Consider the following 20658-nt stretch of genomic DNA (forward strand, 5'->3'; position numbering starts at 1 on the left):
CCAGAGAACTATAGAATATGCTTTTGCTCAGTGATATATTGCAGTAGTCAACGTCACAGAAAATTTAAGAATGCTCTGGTTATTAATGCTTCTTATCCTTGATTAAAATGGAGCGGAAACTAAGAGTATGTCTAATATAAAAAGGCAGTTTGTGCGATTATTATTGTCAGGGAAAAGTTGTGATTTATTATTAAAAACAACAACAAAGCCTAGAATCAACATGCTTCCTCGGAAAAAATTCAGAGGTAAATCTCACTCCATCTTTGCATGCCAAGCCGCATTACAACAGCTTTACAGGATCAGATCAAAGTTGGCTTATACCAGAAACCAGCTAGAAGCCTCTTGAAGCTCGTAAAAACAGCAGGAGAGTTTGACCTCAGTATCTGAAGAATACACTGCTATGGTACATGGACGTTCCATTTTGCTATAACTTACATATTTTCAATTTTTTAGGAAACTGGCATGGCTCTTGTGACATAATTGCAGTTCCTATGTGATCCCTGATAAGAGGAAAGCTTGGTGCAGAATATGACCCTTGGGGAAGCAGGAAGGGAGAAACCATGAGCAGCAAACCACTATAAACAGCAGGGGGAAATGTGCTCTTTGGGGATTTTTGGGGGGGAGCTCATTCACAGAACCCACCTTTCATTTAAGTAAAAGTGCAGGAAAATGCTACTTGTCTATATTGTGATTTCAAAAATGTGAAACTACCTAAGAGTAAAAGAACCTTTTGAACAACTAGCATACTGAGATACAAAAATGCATATCCACAAATTATGTGACCCCATTTGGGGTTTCTGTGCCTGACAATTTTAGGCAAATGGGGACAAAGTCAGCTCTTTTATACAGGAAGGTCTCATTTCCTCAAATAGTGCATAAGTGAAAGTCTGAAGATCAGAATGTTAGCAAGCTGACAATGGTGGAACACGTCCAAGGGCCATGCCCTTCCTTCCATTCCAGGAAGTTTGTTTTCCAGTATATTGGACATCCAAGTAAATGAACAAGCTCAATGGTATTTTAGCTATACATAACTCTGAAGTCTAGTAGCAGTAGGGATGTGCTGATATATTATTATTAAATATTAAAAAGTTATAAACAATCATTTATTAACATTTCCTGTGTTTGATTTTGTGGCATGTTTAATAAACCTAAGTATAGAATTATAGAGTTGGAAGGAACCCTTTTTGATTCAGGAAACCCAGAGCAGAGAATCCCTCTGATTTAAACCTGACGTACAGAGAGAAAGACCACCTTCCACCCCAGATAAATAATTCTACTTTAAACTGGTCTTACTGTTAATAGGTCTCTCCTAATGTTCCCTGGAAACCTACACTCCTTCTATGCAAAAGCCCATCAAGCATGCTATGTTCTCCTTTCTATGGTAAAATACAGAGTTCCTTCAACATTTCCTTATAAGAATAAACAGCTTTGATGCCCTTCTCTGTGTTGAAAAACGCCTTGGGTTGCCCCTGCCGCCCCCAAACTCTGAGCATCCTCCGGTATGTGCAGTATCCTCCGGTATCCCCTTATTCTCCAGTGCGCTTCAGCGACATATCTCAAATGATATATGCACACTAATCTTCTAGCATAACACAGCAAGAAGCGTGAGACATCGTAGAGCTAATCTGCATATTTATTTACACACTATGCACAGACAGAGGAATCATAGTGTCCTCTCTCTCTCCAGCTCCAAGAGAAGAACAAGAACAAATAAGAGCAAAAGTACAGCACAATAGTACATACAGTGGAAGAGAGAAGACTGTCTTCCGTTCCCACACTCTTCCCAGACAGGCATGTGGCTTACACCAATCTCATCTGCAGCATAAAGGTAATGGACCCCTGACCATTAGGTCCAGTTGTGGCCGACTCTGGGGTTGCGGCGCTCATCTCGCTTTCCTGGCCGAGGGAGCCAGCGTACAGCTTCCGGGTCATGTGGCTGGCAGGACTAAGCCACTTCTGGCGAACCAGAGCAGCGCACGGAAATGCCATTTACCTTCCCGCCAGAGCAGTACCTATTTATCTACCTGAACTTTGACGTGCTTTCGAACTGCTAGGTTGGCAGGAGCAGGGACAACAAGCAACGCGAGCTCACCCCGTCGCAGGGATTTGAACCGCCGACCTTCTGATCGGCAAGCCCTAGGCTCTGTGGTTTAACCCACAGCGCCACCCGCGTCCCTCATCTGCAGCATGGGAGGTGTGAAATACTAACACTCTGAACCCATGTACGTTTGCCTACATACTTCTTAAACTGTGGCACCCAGATTTCCCAACCACAGGTTCATCTTGTTCCACACTAGTCAAGACTTCAGCTTGGACATAATGCTCCAGCTAAAATCTTGACTGGTGTGGAAGAAGGTGAATCTGTGGCTTGGAAAGTACAGTGGAACCTCTACTTGTGGACGTAATCAGTTCGGGACGTCCGTCCATAAGTCGATCTGGGTCGCTGGTAGAAGCGCCGTTGTGCGCAGGTGCATTTGGCGGCAGCGCGCTTCTGCGCATGTGCAGACGGCGGCAGCCGCTTCTGCGTGTGCACATATTGCAGAAGCCATTCTGCGCATGTGCAAATTGCAGCAAACCTGGTATTTGCTTCCGGGTTTGTCGCGGTCGCAACTTGGATCGGGCCCAAGTAGAGAAGGTCGTAAGTAGAAGTTCTACAGTGGTATCTCTGGTTACGAACTTAATTTGTTCCAGAGGTCCGTTCTTTAGCTGAAACTGTTCTTATCCTGAGGCGCGCTTTCGCTAATGGGGCCTCCCACTGCATGTGCATCTCCAGTGCGCGATTTCCGTTCGGAATCCCAGTTCACAACCAGGAGCAACTACTTCTGGGTTAGCAGAGCTCATAACCTGAAGCATTCATAACCAGAGGTACCATTGTACAGTGATTTATTGCAGGGCAAGAGAGGAAGCATCACAGGTGCAGAGGTAAAGGTAAAGGGACCCCTGACCATTAGTTTCAGTTGTGACCGCCTCTGGGGTTGCGGCGCTCATCTCGCTTTATTGGCCGAGGGAGCCGGCGTACAGCTTCCGGGTCATGTGGCCAGCATGACCAAGCCGTTTCTGGCAAAACAGAGCAGCGCACGGAAATGCCGTTTACCTTCCCGCCGGAGCGGTACCTATTTATCTACTTGCACTTTTGACGTGCTTCTGAACTGCTAGGTTGGCAGGAGCTGGGACCGAGCAACAGGAGCTCCCCTGTGACGGGGATTCGAACCGCCAACCTGATCAGCAAGTCCTAGGCTCTATGGTTTAACCCACAGCGCCACCCGCATCCCTGTTCACAGGTGCATATTTGAATGTAATGCTGTCTATCTAGATTCAGTTAGTTTGAGTTGTGAACCACCATTTGCATTCTGCCGCAACCAGTCATGCCTAACTATTTACACCTAGATCTGCTTTGGATCTAGGCAGCACTGGCCTGGGGTCGACTCAAAAATGGACACATCCTTTTGAGTTTCACCTAAACTATCAGCACATTAACAACACACAGATATGATGGCACTGTGCATTCCTTTAAGACAGACATTTGGGAATTTCTTTGCCAAATATCAACAAGAAAAACAAATCATGGCTATCTTTAATTATAGCCAAAAGAAAGGAAATTACCAGTTAACTACAGTATCCAACATTATCTTACTGTGCTTTTGGTGATAGATTGCTTGGCTTGTTTTCTTAAAAAGTGAGGGGGGTGACTTCAAATCATGCTTATTTCATACATTACATCATTAAGCCTTTCTTTATCGCTGGCATGAAGGAACTCAAAATGTTAAGCAAACTTTAATTATAGCCCCAACAACACTGTGTTAATGTATCATCTGTTTTATATTGTTGGCTTTAGGCTTCAATCCAAAACACGCTTACTAGGAGCCCCAGTGAATGCAGCAAAAACACACACAGCATTGTGCTCTTAACTGATTATTTGAATTGTATTTTATGTTTACTTTAAAAAAAAAAAAACTTAAATGCTAGCCACTCTGGATATCTCAACCAAAGCAGGAGATAGAAATAATACATCATTCTTTCTATGATTTGTTATTATTATCTGTTTATTTATTCTTATTGTGGCTCGCAATCATGAAATGTCATGCACGACAAGTTGTGTACAGCTTGACTGGGGCCAACTACAAAATGCAATTTGGCTTTGACACATCAGCGTACGGGACATTTCTAGGATGGCTCATGATGCTAAAATAAGACTCTCTCATTTCATAACATACCATTTACCTGAGTCTTAGTAAGGCTATCTCCAATACGGCCCTGGCTAACAGAGATGTTTCATGAGGGTGCAAAAGGTGCAGGCAGTAGCCTCTCTTAGGACTAGGACCCTCATACCTACGGGACTGCCTCTCCTGGTATGTCCCAAGGAGGACCTTATGGTCTTCAAACAAAACCATCTTGGAGGTCCCGGGCCACAGGGAGGTTAGGCTGGCCTTGACCAGAGCCAGGGCTTTTTCGGCTGTGGCTCCGATCTGGTGGAACACTCCGTCACAAGAGACTAGGGCCCTGCGGGACGTGACATCTTTCCGCAGGGCCTGCAAGACAGAGCTGTTCCACCAGGCCTTTAGCCAAGGCACAGTCTGACCCCATCCTTTGGCAATCATCACAGAACTCTAGCCCAATGGTTGCCATCAATTTGATTTGAACTGATTTTATAATGAACTGATTTTAGAATGTTGTGTTATTTTACTGTTGTTAGCCACTGTGAGCCCGGCTTCGGCTGGGGAGGGCGGGATATAAATAACATTTTATGATTATTTATTATTATTCTTTAAAAGGTTTTCCTAATAAACTACAGAATACAGTGGTAGCTTGGTACTCGAACAAATCGGCTCCCGAACACTGCAAACCCGGAAGTGAATGTTCTGGTTTGTGAACGTTTTTCAGAAGCTGAAAGTCTGATGCAGCTTCTGCTTAGTGCAGGAAGCTCCTGCAGTCAATTGGAAGCCGTGCCTTGGTTTTTGAACCGTTTTGGGAGCTGAACGGACTCCTGGAATGGATTAGGTTTGGGAACCAAGGTACCACTGTAATGGAAAAGCCAGCAACTGCACAAGCGAAGGTTACTCTATACCAGTGTTCACTTACTTCTTCCTTGATGCACTTCTCTTCTCCACAGAATATTATATAATAATAATAATAATAATAATAATAATAATAATAATAATAATAATAATAATAATAATAATAATAATAATAATTTATTATTTATACCCCGCCCATCTGGCTGGGCTTCCCCAGCCACTCTGGGCGGCTTCCAAAAGAATATTAAAATACTATAATACATCAAACATTAAAAGCTTCCCAAAACAGGGCTGCCTTCAGATGTCTTCTAAAAGCTTGGTAGTTGTTGTTCTCTTTGACATCTGGTGGGAGGGCGTTCCACAGGGCGGGCGCCACTACCGAGAAGGCCCTCTGCCTGGTTCCCTGTAACTTGGCTTCTCGCAGTGAGGGAACCACCAGAAGGCCCTCGTTGCTGGACCTCAGTGTCCGGGTAGAACGATGGGGGTGGAGACGCTCCTTCAGATATACTGGACCAAGGCCGTTTAGGGCTTTAAAGGTCAGCACCAACACTTTGAATTGTGCTTGGAAACGTACTGGGAGCCAATGTAGGTCTTTCAAGATCGGTGTTATGTGGTCTCTGCGGCCGCTCCCAGTCACCAGTCTAGCTGCCGCATTCTGGATTAGTTGTAGTTTCCGGGTCACCTTCAAAGGTAGCCCCACGTAGAGTGCATTGCAGTAGTCCAAGCGGGAGATAACCAGAGCATGCACCACTCTGGCGAGGCAGTCCGCAGGCAGATAGGGTCTCAGCCTGCGTACCAGATGGAGCTGGTAAACAGCTGCCCTGGATACAGATTTGACCTGTGCCTCCATGGACAGCTGTGAGTCCAAAATGACTCCCAGGCTGCACACCTGGTCCTTCAGGGGCACAGTTACCCCATTCAGGACCAGGGAATTCGCCACACCTGCCCGCCTCCTGTCCCCCAAAAACAGTACTTCTGTCTTGTCAGGATTCAACCTCAATCTGTTAGCCGCCATCCAACCTCCAACCGCCTCCAGGCACTCACGCAGGACCTTCACCGCCTTCACTGGTTCTGATTTGAAAGAGAGGTAGAGCTGGGTATCATCCGCATACTGATGAACACCCAGCCCAAATCCCCTGATGATCTCTCCCAGCGGCTTCATGTAGATGTTGAAAAGCATGGGGGAGAGGACAGAACCCCGAGGCACCCCACAAGTGAGCGCCCAGGGGTCTGAACACTCATCCCCCACCACCACTTTCTGAACACAGCCCAGGAGGATGCTAATATATTTTGGCATCCCTATGGCTAATGCATTTTGGCACTCACTGACAATTTCTTGCTTCTTCTGCTATACAGCTTGATGGTCGAGAACATTGTGTGCATGCCAAATATCCCAAGTTCAACCCTTAACATCTCTAGCTAAAGAAGTCAAGCCTGGGCCGTACCACCTCAGAACACAGGTGTGGGCTTGCATTTTCAAATGCTTCCTCATGTAGAAATTTGCTGCATTTCTCCCTTTACGGAAAAGTAGGAAGAGTCCTTATCCCTGACGTGGCTCTAACACTCAGATCTTTCTTTGTTTTATTGAGTCCTATATTGGGATGCGGGTGGCGCTGTGGGTTAAACCACAGAGCCTAGGACTTGCCGATCAGAGGGTCGGCGGTTCGAATCCCCGCGACAGGGTGAGCTCCCGTTGCTCGGTCCCTGCTCCTGCCAACCTAGCAGTTCGAAAGCACGTCAAAGTGCAACTAGATAAATAGGTACCGCTCTGGCGGGAAGGTAAACGGCGTTTCCGTGCGCTGCTCTGGTTCGCCAGAAGCGGCTTAGTCATGCTGGCCACATGACCCGGAAGCTGTACGCTGGCTCCCTCGGCCAATAAAGCGAGATGAGCGCCGCAACCCCAGAGTTGGCCACGACTGGACCTAGTGGTCAGGGGTCCCTTTACCTTTATGTTAAGGTGCATTTGGTAAATGCTCCACTTTTTTAAAGATCTTTCAGCCGGGTTACAAACTGAAGGGCAACTCATTTTCCCTTGTAAATCATCTGGAACACAGCACAGGTTCCCCACCCCTGCGACAGTGTGACCCAACCAAAATTTGTGCGATTGTAATTACCACGTATTCTTCCCTTACTTATCCCTGCCTCAATCTCCCTCCACTTCCTCGGCTTCACTTTACGCATTTCCAAATTGCAAATCTCTTGGACCACAGATCTTTGTGCAGTGGCCTGTAGCTAGAAGGCACCATGTATTTAATAAAATAAAAGTTTGTTAAAATATCACACAACTTTAAATTGATGGACAAGATTTCTTATTTCTGAATGAATTATTGGCAACTCCTGATTGCACTGGAGTCTTCGTTTTTATTACCTTACGTTCACCTGCCCTCTATAGAAACCCTTTATGGGACACGGGTGGCGCTGTGGTCTAAACCACTGAACCTCTTGGGCTTGCCGATCAGAAGGTCGGTGATTTGAATCCCCGTGACGGAGTGAGCTCCCGTTGCTCTGTCCCAGCTCCTGCCAACCTAGCAGTTCGAAAGCAAGCCAGTGCAAGTAGATAAATAGGTACCACTGTGGCGGAAAGGTAAACAGTGTTTCTGTGCACTCTGGTGTCCGTCAAAGTGTACTGTTGCGCCAGAAGCGGTTTAGCCACGCTGGCCACATGACCTGGAAAGCTGTCTGTGGACAAACGCCAGCTCCCTTGGCCTGAAAGCGAGATGAGCGCCGCAACCCCATAGTCGCCTTTGACTGGACTTAACCATCCAGTGGTCCTTTACCTTTTTTATAGAAACCCTTGCACAGCAATGAGCAATTCACGGTCCCATTTCGCAAAGTGTTTTGTCATTATTTATCATTTGAGTTGTCCCTGCACCTTACAACTTAGGGCAACTGCATCCCAGCTTGACTAGCAAAGAAAGAATAAATGAATAGGGAGAAGAGGAATAATTAGGTTAATTTTCTTCTCCCATTCTAGTTAGCTGTTGTTCCCAGTCCCCATGTTTAACTCAGATGCAAAGGAGGTGGTTGTGCTGTGTGCCTTTTCTTTGTGGAAGCTTGTCAAACTGCAAGTTGAGAGAATGTGCAGCTTCCTCTTCCAAGCCACAAGCAAGCAGTTGACAAGACACATTTTTTGTCTTTTGCCGGGTAGCCTGTATTTCTCAGGAAGCTGGACTTGGCCCCAGAGTCCTCAGGTGCTTATTCAGACTCAGGAGTAAACTGGAAACACTAAGTAATGCATTCTTGTTAATTGCAAGTTGCACTGGTAATGTTAACTTCTTAGTAGGTCTTAACCCCCAGATACACGACAGCAGCTACATATTACACATCAGCAATCCTCAGTACCAAAGTCAGGTTTCTACTCCAGTGCAATTAACTATAGGTTAAAAGTTGTACAGGGTAAACTTTAAAGCGTTAAAATCGGGATGTGGAAAATATGGAAGCATCAAGGAGAGGCAGGACTGAGATTTGGAGATATGCTTCAGAGGTCCAGACTATGGGCAGCCCCGAAAAATCAACAATTATAATTTGGATTATAATTTGGTCTTTTTTATTTTAATTGGATTATGATTGGACATCTTAATTGGCTGTTTTTTATTGGAAAATTAATAATAATGATTTGTTTAAAAAGTTGTACAGGGTAGTTCCCACATATGAAGACCATTTGCTTTGCTGGACACAATTCAGGGTCAGCTCAACATTTGCAGAAGGCTATTTGTGCCTAGCAATATTTACTTACTTGGCGTTATTCTGGATGCTGTTTCATTTTTAGCAAGGTCCAGAATGCAAGGAGGAAGCGCAGAAGCCTGGAAACTTCTATGTCCCTGTCCCTAATCACTAGCTACTGAATACTCAGACTGCTGTCTCTGGGGTGCCCAAGATTCTCTCTTGCTTTTAAAAATACGCAAGATGGAAATCTCTGTACACACAATTATGTGCTTGCAGAGTTACAAAATAACACATTTGCACTAGACCCATGTATAACATGGATGGGAGCCACCTGGCAACATGTGTTCCACCTCCCTCTCCGAGGAAGATCGTCCACAGAAGGAAAGAGACCCAAAGCTTCAATTTGGTTTTGTCTTGTCTTGTTCCCTCTGCCAGAGCAACCGTTGGAGGGAACAAGTTTGTGTTCTTCTCTTTGCAAGGCAACCAGCTGCATGAGAATTCTAGGCCTTTAAAACCATTTCGAATCCACATGAAAATGTGCATACTCTCTGCAGCAGATGTGAAACAAATCTGCACAGTGGAGTTTGGGTCTGGGTCGTTAAACTTCAAATGCCTTACATAGGCACTGATCATAGTTTGCTTAAACCATGGATCTACAAGCAAACCTCTTTCTATCAGGAATAAGGCTTTGTCACCATATAATTCAAATATTAATTAAAAAGAAACACTTTCTTATACCCCCCCTCTCTGCACGCACGCCCCCACTGCATCAGTGGGTTATTTTTATAAACTGATAATTGAATTTCCAGCAGTTAACACTCACATGGTCCAGAGTGTTTTTAAAGACACCAACAGACTGTTGTTCAAAACTATGTACTGTAGTAGTTTTTGCCCTTCAGTTAAGAACGTACATTTTGAAAATATGGTTCACTTCCTCATTTTTGGTATAGTTTACATAGCCCTGGGTGTCACATTTCATGGGGATTTCATCAGTATAAACAGAGAGATTCATTTTCATGTAGACAGAAAGCAATATGAAGCCACCCTGAGCCCATCAGATTTCAAAACAAGGGAAACCCATAATTGCATGGCATTATTATTCCTAAATTCTGCAGAGAAACCTTAGAGGTCTACAGCAACAGTAACAGGCATAACATGAATGGGAAAGGGTGAGTTTTTGAATCATACAAAGAAGAAGGGGGAGCTCTGTTAATTTTTAGCTTTGTATCCTTATGGACACAGCAGTGGTTTCATCACCAGTCGCAGGCTGTGAGGAACGGTTATGTTCTCATGATGGATCTCTGTACATGTATGCAAGTAGGGTACACCTGGAATTACACCCACAAATAACTATGGCAAAGTAAAGGTAAAGGCAGTGGCGTAGCGTGGGTTGTCAGCACCCGGGGCAAGGCAAGTAATTTGCGCCCCCAAACCTGTGGATTTGCGCCCCCTAACCCGTGGATTTGCGTCCCCTAACCCTAACCCCCAGATGTTGCGCCCAGTGCGGCCGGCCCCCCCTGCACCCCCCACGCAACGCCACTGGGTAAAGGGACCCCTGACCATCAGGTCCAGTCGTGACTGACTCTGGGGTTGTGGCGCTCATCTCGCTTTATTGGCCGAGGGAGCCGGCGTTTGTCCGCAGACAGCTTCCGGGTCCTGTGGCCAGCATGACTAAGCCACTTCTGGCGAACCAGAGCAGCACACGGAAACGCCGTTTACCTTCCCACCAGAGCGGTACCTATTTATCTACTTGCACTTGGACATGCTTTCGAACTGCTAGGTTGGCAGGAGCTGGGACCAAGCAACGGGAGCTCACCCCTTTGCAGGGATTCGAACTGCCGACCTTCTGATCGGCAAGTCCTAGGCTCCGTGGTTTAACCCACAGCGCCACCCTAATAACTGTGGTGGTGGGGATTAATTACTTTGCACCTTAAGTCAGACTATCGTTCTGGAATACTTTCCGGGCACATCGCTATAAAGCTGTTCAAACAAAATACTCCACTCCAGGTGGACAAATGCAGTTTACCAGACACCTCCCTCCTTTCCCCACTACTATTTTTTAACAGTTTGAGCGATGAGCAACATAAAGAGTTACGTAGACAGCATTGCGGAATTTCTGTCACATGGCAGATGCCAGGGATCACAGGACCACCAAAAAGCAAGTCCTTCCTGTGAGACCTTTCTCAGGCTGAAGGACCGCTGCAGATTCTGAGGATTTTTAGGGCATGGTGAAACGCCATTGCTTCTGTGTGTCACCTGAAAAAGTGCTGCACTGGGACTATTCAGCTATTGAGCATATTGAGTAGCATTGGCAACACACAAGACTAATAATAATAATAATAATAATAATAATAATAATAATAATAATACCTTTATTGTCAATGTACAACCTGTGTACAATGAAATTAACTGAGCCTCCCTCCCACACAAACACTCAATCTCATTGCACTCTGTGTGCTTGTCGCACAACACACCAACCCCAAAAGTCAGTTGCACTATATTATTTTCCGTTCAGCAGCCTAACAGCCCACAGATAGAAACTGTTTTTTAGCCTGTTGGTATGACTGATTATACTTCTATATCTTCTGCCCAAGGGTAGAAGATTAAAGAGGTGCTGGGCGGGGTGTGAATCATCCCTGAGGATTTTTCTCGTTCTCCTAAGGCATCAATCCCTTGCAATGTCATCTAGCAGGCTCAGGGGATAGCCCATGGTATCATGTGCTGTGTTCACCACCCTCTGTAAAGACTTTCTGTCCGTGGCTGTCAAGCCAACGTACCACACTGTGATACAATATGAGAGGACACTTTCTATTGTGGACTGGTAGAAGGAGGTCATCAATTGTTGTTTAACATTGTTCCTTCGCAAGACCCTGAGGAAATGGAGTCTCTGTTGGGCCTTCCTAACCACCTGAGTTATATTGTTTTTCCAAGTGAGGTTTTCACTAAGGTAAACTCCCAGGAATTTGAAGGAAGAGACTCTCTCCACACAACCCTCCCTATATACAACAGGGCTAGTTCCTCTCTCTTCCTCTGAAAGTCCAACACCATCTCCTTTGTCTTGCTAATATTTAGGTGCAAGTTATTCTCTAGGCATCATGTAGATACTTTTTGAACCTCCCCCCTGTACACTGATTCATCTCCACCTGTAATTAGACCCATTACAGTAGTATCATCTGCAAACTTAATAATTACAGTGGATGGATCAGACGGAATACAGTCACATGTATACAACAAGTATAAGTAGGGATTCAGCACACATATCTGTGGGGTGCCAGTGCTGAGCTTCAGGGAGGTAGATGTAACAGGCCCAATCCTCACTGTTTGTGTCAGATCCCTCAGAAAGTCTTTAATCCAGTCACAGATGATAGAAGAAAGGTCTAGTTCCACCAGCTTTTTGAAAAGAATGTCTGGAAGGATGGTATTAAAAGCCGAGCTATGATCAATAAATAACATTCTAACATAATTCCCCAGTCTCTCCAGATGACTTGCTGCAAGGTGAAAGGCTGTAGCTATGGCATCCTCTGTTGACCTATTTCTCCTACAGGCGAACTGATGTTTATCAAAATCCTACGGGTTTAAGAAACCAGCAGCTCCTTCCTATAGCAAATTGTTGTGATAGCACAGGTAGCAAGGAGCTGCAGTGCATCACGGAGGCATCTTGATTCAGTGTTGGTGGTTCAGGAGTGGCTTTTGAAGTAAATGTGCATGATCTACTGGTTTTTGGGTGAGGACCCTTGTGGTTAACCATTATACATATAATTTACAAAACCCAAATTAGTTAAACGTTAATTGCTATGAGATCATGTGTATTCACGGTTAGGGCCATAGCAGTCATTTTGCTGGATCATCATTTACATGCTCCAACATTCTTTGCACGAACCAGCCAGTGATCCAGTGGTGAATCTCAAATCAGATCACAGCACAAACTGATTGTATTCTAGTGTTATTGTCAAAGTTCTGAGTTTATGTTCATGTTGTATTTTTGTATTTTGTGCTTTTATTCCCTGCCCCGCCCCGTACTCTGCCCAGAGAATGAGAAATATTGAAGTTATGTTAATGAAATGCATAATATGTACCGTGTGCCTTACATAAACAAAGTTGAGATGGGAAAGTTCTTGGAAACTCACCTTGGATGAATTAGGAAATTACCCTAGGTATCATTATATGGTTGGGACACGGGTGGCGCTGTGGGTTAAACCACAGAGCCTAGGACTTGCCAATCAGAAGGTCGGCGGTTCGAATCCTCGCGACCAGGTGAGCTCCCGTTGCTCGGTCCCTGCTCCTGCCAACCTAGCAATTTGAAAGCACGCCAAAGTGCAAGTAGATAAATAGTCTAGCAGGAAGGTAAACGGCGTTTCCGTGCGCTGCTCTGGTTCGCCAGAAGCGGCTTAGTCATGCTGGCCAAATGACCCGGAAGCTGTACGCTGGCTCCCTCGGCCAATAAAGCAAGATGAGCGCCGCAACCCCAGAGTCGGTCATGACTGGACCTAGTGGTCAGGGGTCCCTTTACCTTTATATTAAGGTGCATTTGGTAAATGCTCCACTTTTTAAAAGATCTTTCAGCCAGGTTACAAACTGAAGGGCAACTAATTTTCCCTTGTAAATCATCTGGAACACGGCACAGGTTGTTGTGGTCACCTCAGCCCTTGCTTTTGGTCTCTTCTAAGTAACCAATGAACACGGTGTTTCCGTGTGCTGCTTCGGTTCGCCAGAAACGGCTTAGTCCTGCTGGCCACATGACCCGGAAGCTGTACGCCGGCTCCCTCGGCCAATAAAGCGAGATGAGCACCGCAACCCCAGAGTCGGTCACGACTTGACCTAATGGTCAGGGGTCCCTTTACCTTTACCTTTACCTTATATGTAAATGGGGGTGTCAGAAAAATTCAGGTAATTTTTCAAAATCAATTCAAGGGCTCAGAAAAAAATAACCGCAACCTGTTACAGCCCCCCCCAATTCCTTCTAGAAAAGGGGGAGAGAAAAGTGGCTACAGGGCAAATAGGAGGGTGGGCAAATTCTCCTCTGGCTTGGATCAAAACCCGAGGTAGAGGAGTGTGTCAGAAATTATTAAAGTTCATCTCAGTTTTAAGGTTGAGTTTAACGAGCCATTGAAATTTGTTCCTGAGGAATTTCACTGACATCACTAAAACAAGTCTTTTAAGCAGGATTTATTCAAAGCAAAATTCCTTCTGTCGCTTGTTGTGGTCACCTCAGCCCTTGGTTTTGATCTCTTATAACTAACCAAAGAACCTTTCTGTAACTCTGCACACACAATGACAAACATAAACCAGATGGCATTCTACTTGAACATCCACAACCTTGAATTGTTTCAGGAATCCGATTTCCCAGAATGAACAAGCACAAATGTTTGTTCTAAAACTAGTGCTCAGGTGACATCACAGGCCTTTTGTTTTATAAATAGCTGTAGCAGTCAAGGCACACATGGGGAACTTGCAATCGAGCTGTTTTGCTACTGAAATCAGCAGATGGCAGAGGATGCATAGGCAATTCTGCCAGTGATTTGTAGATCCTTTCTGAAAGCAGGGGGTATTTTTTAAAGAGATGGCAGGCTAAACTCATTACCATTTGAGAAATATATTTAATGACAGTTAAAGGTAACTTGGGCCATATTTCAGCAGTCACATTCTAGAGTCTTGTGTTTCTAGGGATGGGTTTCAAAAGTAACATAACATGGCCTGTGGTTGCTGGTGGTCTGCTGCCGAAAGGAACAATAAGAAGTTCCACTGGATGTTACTCGAGTAAAGGTAGGGACCCCTGACCATTAGGTCCAGTCGTGACTGACTCTGGGGTTGCGGCGCTCATCTCGCTTTATTGGCCAAGGGAGCCGGCGTACAGCTTCCGGGTCATGTGGCCAACATGACTAAGCCACTTCTGGTGAACCAGAGCAGTGCACGGAAATGCCGTTTACCATCCTGCCGGAGCGGTACCTATTTATCTACTTGCACTTTGACATGCTTTCGAACTGCTAGGTTGGCAGGAGCAGGAACCAAGCAACAGGAGCTTACCCCGTCGCGGGGATTCGAACCACCGATCTTCTGATTAGCAAGTCCTAGGCTCTGTGGTTTAACTCACAGTGCCACCCTAACCCGCGTTACTCAAGTAGCGCTCTGCATTATGTTATCTATCTATCTAATCTAAACCACTCAGTGGATTTGTAACTGGCTGACTGACCGAACCCAAAGGGTGCTCATCAATGGTTCCTCTTCATCCTGGAGAAGAGTGACTAGTGGGGTGCCACAGGGTTCTGTCTTGGGCCCGGTCTTATTCAACATCTTTATCAACGACTTGGATGATGGACTCAAGGGCATCCTGATCAAATTTGCAGATGACACCAAACTGGGAGGGGTGGCTAACACCCCAGAGGACAGGATCACACTTCAAAACGACCTTGACAGATTAGAGAACTGGGCCAAAACAAACAAGATGAATTTTAACAGGGAGAAATGTAAAGTATTGCACTTGGGCAAAAAAAAAATGAGAGGCACAAATACAAGATGGGTGACACCTGGCTTGAGAGCAGTACATGTGAAAAGGATCTAGGAGTCTTGGTTGACCACAAACTTGACATGAGCCAACAGTGTGACGCGGCAGCTAAAAAAGCCAATGCAATTCTGGGCTGCATCAATAGGAGTATAGCATCTAGAGCAAGGGAAGTAATAGTGCCACTGTATTCTGCTCTGGTCAGACCTCACCTGGAGTACTGTGTCCAGTTCTGGGCACCACAGTTCAAGAAGGACACTGACAAACTGGAATGTGTCCAGAGGAGGGCAACCAAAATGGTCAAAGGCCTGGAAACGATGCCTTATGAGGAACGGCTAAGGGAGCTGGGCATGTTTAGCCTGGAGAAGAGGAGGTTAAGGGGTGATATGATAGCCATGTTCAAATATATAAAAGGATGTCACATAGAGGAGGGAGAAAGGTTGTTTTCTGCTGCTCCAGAGAAGCGGACACGGAGCAATGGATCCAAACTACAAGAAAGAAGATTCCACCTAAACATTAGGAAGAACTTCCTGACAGTAAGAGCTGTTCGACAGTGGAATTTGCTGCCAAGGAGTGTGGTGGAGTCTCCTACTTTGGAGGTCTTTAAGCAGAGGCTTGACAACCATATGTCAGGAGTGCTCTGATGGTGTTTCCTGCTTGGCAGGGGGTTGGACTCGATGGCCCTTGTGGTCTCTTCCAACTCTATGATTCTATGATTCTAATCTATCTATAGCATCCCCTTACATCATGGAAGCCTGCAGTGAACCTTTGGCTAGTAGGTTCCTTAAATTCCATTGCAATGCACACAGTTCCAAATGTTACAGGAACGATAGCCTCTCCCAGACAGCGGCAGTCTAGCCATGGTGATCCTTGTTCTGGTAACATCCCATTTAGGACTACTCTAATGCATTGCACTTGGCATTGTCCTTGAAGACATTTCGGAACCTCTGATTGTCCAAAATATAACAGCCAGGATTTTTGCTGGGAGCGTAGCCTGCAGGTTTCGATAGACTGGACTGGTTACCACTTCACTTCCAAGCTCAATTCAAGATGCTGGCTTCAACCTTTAACGCCCTTCACTGCTTGATACCTTAAGGACAGTCTGCCTCACTATCAACTTGCCTGAGAGAGGAATATCTCCAACACCAATACAGGTAAGATAGCATGTTATAGCAGGATAAAGCCAGAAAAGGACAACATGAAAAAGAGAAGTAGAAAGGCAAAAATAGATACAACTGACGTCCAATGATTTGTAAAGGATTGTGTTTTTTTGCCAATTTTGTGAAACTGTTTTAAGAAGAGAATATAACCCAAGCAGAGCAAGTGCTTTATGGGGTTATTTTGCACCCAACACCAGTTATGATTCAGGGTGCACCACGTCAAGAAGTGGAATGGTAGAAGTGACAACAACAAGTTTAGAATACAAGACTTGAGATGCACATATCAAAGAAGTCTTTGATCTTGAGATATTTAAGCCATTAAAATATTATTCAGAAGAATGAAATGAAAACAAAATAAAAGCTCTGTGGGCAGGGCAATGGTCCCTTTTAGCTCTGATAAGAGTCTCTAAGGTGCTTAATAAATATTTTAATCATTAAAAATCAATTGTTATTTATAGCCAATAACAAAGATGTACTATCTTCTTGCTTCCACTACCATCTCGTCCCTGCAGACAGTTATTACCGCAAAATCATGCTTAAATTATTCTGCAATGCTCCTTTGTAAATTTCTAACAAAGAGGTACAATGCTCTCACTCTGTAGCAGTGTAACATTTCCGCAAACAATGGCCTTGGTTTATGGGTCTTTTACGTAAAAGCCAACTTTTATCTCCTTTTCTTTTTGCTAATTAAAGAAAACGAGGCACAGTCACTCCTGGCAGTAAGCTCTGCCATTAAAATCAGAGTTTACATCAGAAGCCTTCAAGCAAAACATGATAAAGTTACACTGAACAACTAAAAGAATGTATCTAGATGAAACTGTTTTGAGTTCCCATAACAGAGCGAACCTTAAAGGGCTTGACTGTATTAGCGACTGCCGAAAATGGATCATTTTGAGAACTGATCTTTGACACAGATGGCATTATTCAATTCTATTAGAAATCTCTTTTGAAAACAACATCAAAACAACACAAGGTGTATTCAGCTTTTGATCAGATACATCCATATGAAATGACTCACCAATGAAAAATGAACCAATGCTAGAAATTACATGATAAGGACAGCTCAAACAGGCCAACTATTTAGCTGCCTTGCTTCCAAGGAAGCACACTGCCCCCCGGTACCAGAAATACGTCAAGGAAGTTTACAGAGAGGCCATGAAGGCAAGAGCTCTCCCTCTCAATGTATGATCCCAGCATCTGGTACTATGAGGTACAGTGGTACCTCGGGTTAAGTACTTAATTCGTTCCGGAGGTCCGTTCTTAACCTGAAACTGTTCTTAACCTGAAGCACCACTTTAGCTAATGGGGCCTCCTGCTGCCGCTGTGCCACTGGAGCACGATTTCTGTTCTCAACCTGAAGCAAAGTTCTTAACCTGAAGCACTATTTCTGGGTTAGTGGAGTGTGTAACCTGAAGCGTATGTAACCTGAAGCGTATGTAACCCGAGGTACCATTGTACAAGCAGGACCCCATAACAAAATGTTGCAGTGCACTCCTCCCTAAAAGCTAAATCTTGTTAACTTTAGGCCTGTATCACCTGAGAAGGTCAGACACTGCACAGCCCCCCTTTGGAGCCATGTGCTGTTCCCTGTCTTTATCCCAAGCCATGAACTCTCTGTTCCCTCTATACAGTGGTACCTTGGTTCTCAAACTTAATCCGTTCCGGAAGTCCGTTCCAAAACCAAAGCGTTCCAAAACCAAGGCATGCTTTCCCATAGAAAGTAATGCAAAATGAATTAATCCGTTCCAGACTTTTAAAAACAACCCCTAAAACAGCAATTTAACATGAATTTTACTATCTAACGAGACCGTTGATCCAGAAAATGAAAGCAATAAACAATGTACTGCAGTCACGCAATCAATCAATCAATCAATCACAAAAACAAAACAAAAACAAAGCAAAAAACAATGACGCAAAATAAAAATCAGACAGACCTCAGCGTAACGCTCAAAATGGAAGTGTGGCACTGAAAACGGAAGCGTAACACTCAAAGCAGAGCACGTTCAACTTCCGGGAAAAGTTCGCAAATCGAACTTCCAGGTTTTCAGTGTTTGGGTTCCAAGTTGTTTGAGTACCAAGGCGTTTGAGAACCAAGGTACCACTGCATAAGGGGAGCAGTTAAATTTTCACACTCTTCATTTATTGTTCTGTTTTTGTTTCTTTTTACTTCTTCAAACCTCAGATTCCCTCATTGAGTGGCAACTACTTTTTATGTGTAGCTTGTGCTGTTTTTGCTTTGCAAGCATCTGCATGCAGAGCATTCAGCTGGAAAAACTGGTCGGGAAACCAAGCCTAATGAGAAATGGTTGAGGAAGTTGGGTATGTTTAGCCTGGAGAAGAGTAGACTGAGAGGAGATATGATAGCCATCTTCAACTATCTGAAGGCAGTGGTGTCCAAACTTTTTTCAAAGAGGGCTAGATTTGATGAAGTAAAGGGCCGTGAGGGCAGCCGAAGTTGTTGAGGTAGGTTTTTTTTGGATTTTACCCCAGGAAATAAACTGCCACAGGTGCCGGATTAAACCGACCGGTGGGCCCGATTAGGCCCCCGAAATGCCAGGAAAGGAGATTCGGACCAAACAGAAAAACTTGTGAAAACCCAAGAAGCATCCTTGAACTGACCTTGGGCCTGAGAAGCTTGTTCTTCCACTATCAGAGCACCTTCATGGAATACAAAATATTGACCCATGTTTCTAATTCATTAGGACATATATGTGGTTTGTAATTTTTGCCAACATCTCCACCCAACTCTGCTTTGGACACTTAAAAGAAGAAGAAGAAGAAGAAGAAGAAGAAGAAGAAGAAGAAGAAGAAGAAGAATTTTATTTATACCCCACCCATCTGGCTGGGTTTCCATGATTTGAATCTAAACGACGGAGAACACAACCTTTCGGAGAACACAATCTGAACTACAGAGAACACAATCTTTTGTTGAGTGGACAATCACATAAAGATAACTGTAGAACAGAGTTGTATTGTACTTCCCTAGTACACTCAGTGAAAAGCTAACTTTTCCACATTCATAGACCAGTTATTCTGTTTTCAGGCCTGACGGAAAGGCCACAGATAATAAAAAGACACATTCAGCGCTTGTGCTTCTGACTCATCACCCATCTACATGTTCTGTTTTACTGTAAAATACACTCTACACGCATATACCTGGCATCTAGACTGTACAACCTAGTATACATAAGATTGCACATTATGCAGGTATATTTTATTTAATTTACTGAAACAATTTATAACCACAACAATGGATGCATGGTCTTGAGCAGGGGTCAGCAAACTTTTTCAGCAGGGGGGTGGTCCACTGACCTTCAGACCTTGTGGGGGGCCGGTCTATATGGGGGGGGGGGAGGATGAACCAATTCCTATGCCCCAGAAATAACCCAGAGATGCATGTTAAATAAAAGCGAACATTCTACTCATGTAAAAACATGCTGATTCCCGGACCGTCCGCAGGCCGGATTTTGAAGGTGATTGGGCTGGATCCGGCCCCTGGGCTTTAGTTTGCCTACCCATGGTCTTGTGTATGCCATGCACTCAATTTACAGAGCTTCTTGAACATGTGCAAAGGCCCTTAAAAAGATTAATGCATTAGCAGCCATTCCACCTGGTTTCAGTAGAGGGAGATATGAGACAACACAACCATCCCATTGGCTTGGCTGAAATCAACCGCCATTTTGTCCCTTTGCTCCCAAAACTCTCTCTTATTAGCACCCATTTCACCCAGCAACTTTGGGGGTGTGGGGTAGGGACTGAGGCAGAAAAAGAGAGAAAGGTGAGGCAGGGCAACAAGGCACCCTGAATCAGCTGGAATTAACTTCCACTTGGAGCCTTGGCTCACTATACTGTCTCTTTGATGCCACTTATTATGTAGTTAAAGGTTTTGCTACCTGAATTTGGACTCCCCCCCTTCCTTCCCCCATACCTTTCCCCCTTTGTGTCTTTTACAGTGTAAGTTTGAGGACAGGACCTGTGTCATTTTTAAAATCGCTTTATAGCACCTAAAAAAAGCAGGTACTTTAAATTAATAACTGAGCGAGTCAGTGATTTATGCAAGTTGTTGTTGGTATTCTTTATTTATGACAAGTCTAAAATTGATAGGTGCCCTCAGTAATTAAGAATAACACAGGCCTGGCCAGAGACTTACAGTCCAAAAGTAAAGAAGTGAGATGTTAGGAGAAGAGAAAGAAAAGTGAGATGGGGAAAAAGTCAATGGGGGCGCAGGGGGTAGGAAGGGTTTGAAAGTAGCCTTGTAAATAAGCCTAGCCTGAAAAAATGTCTGCTAGCCTACTGGTGACTGGGAAGAGGAAGGAAG

General features: G+C 44.6%; 1 protein-coding gene across 15 annotated transcripts in view; it reads right to left on the reverse strand.

Annotated features, from left to right (window-relative positions):
- Positions 1-20658, reverse strand: part of FHOD3 (formin homology 2 domain containing 3) — a 361609-nt gene that overhangs the window by 143458 nt on the left and 197493 nt on the right. The gene's annotated exons all lie outside the window — the stretch shown is intronic.

This window comes from Podarcis bocagei (assembly GCF_964188305.1).
Source record: "Podarcis bocagei genome assembly, chromosome: 13".
NCBI classification, from domain to species: domain Eukaryota; kingdom Metazoa; phylum Chordata; class Lepidosauria; order Squamata; family Lacertidae; genus Podarcis; species Podarcis bocagei.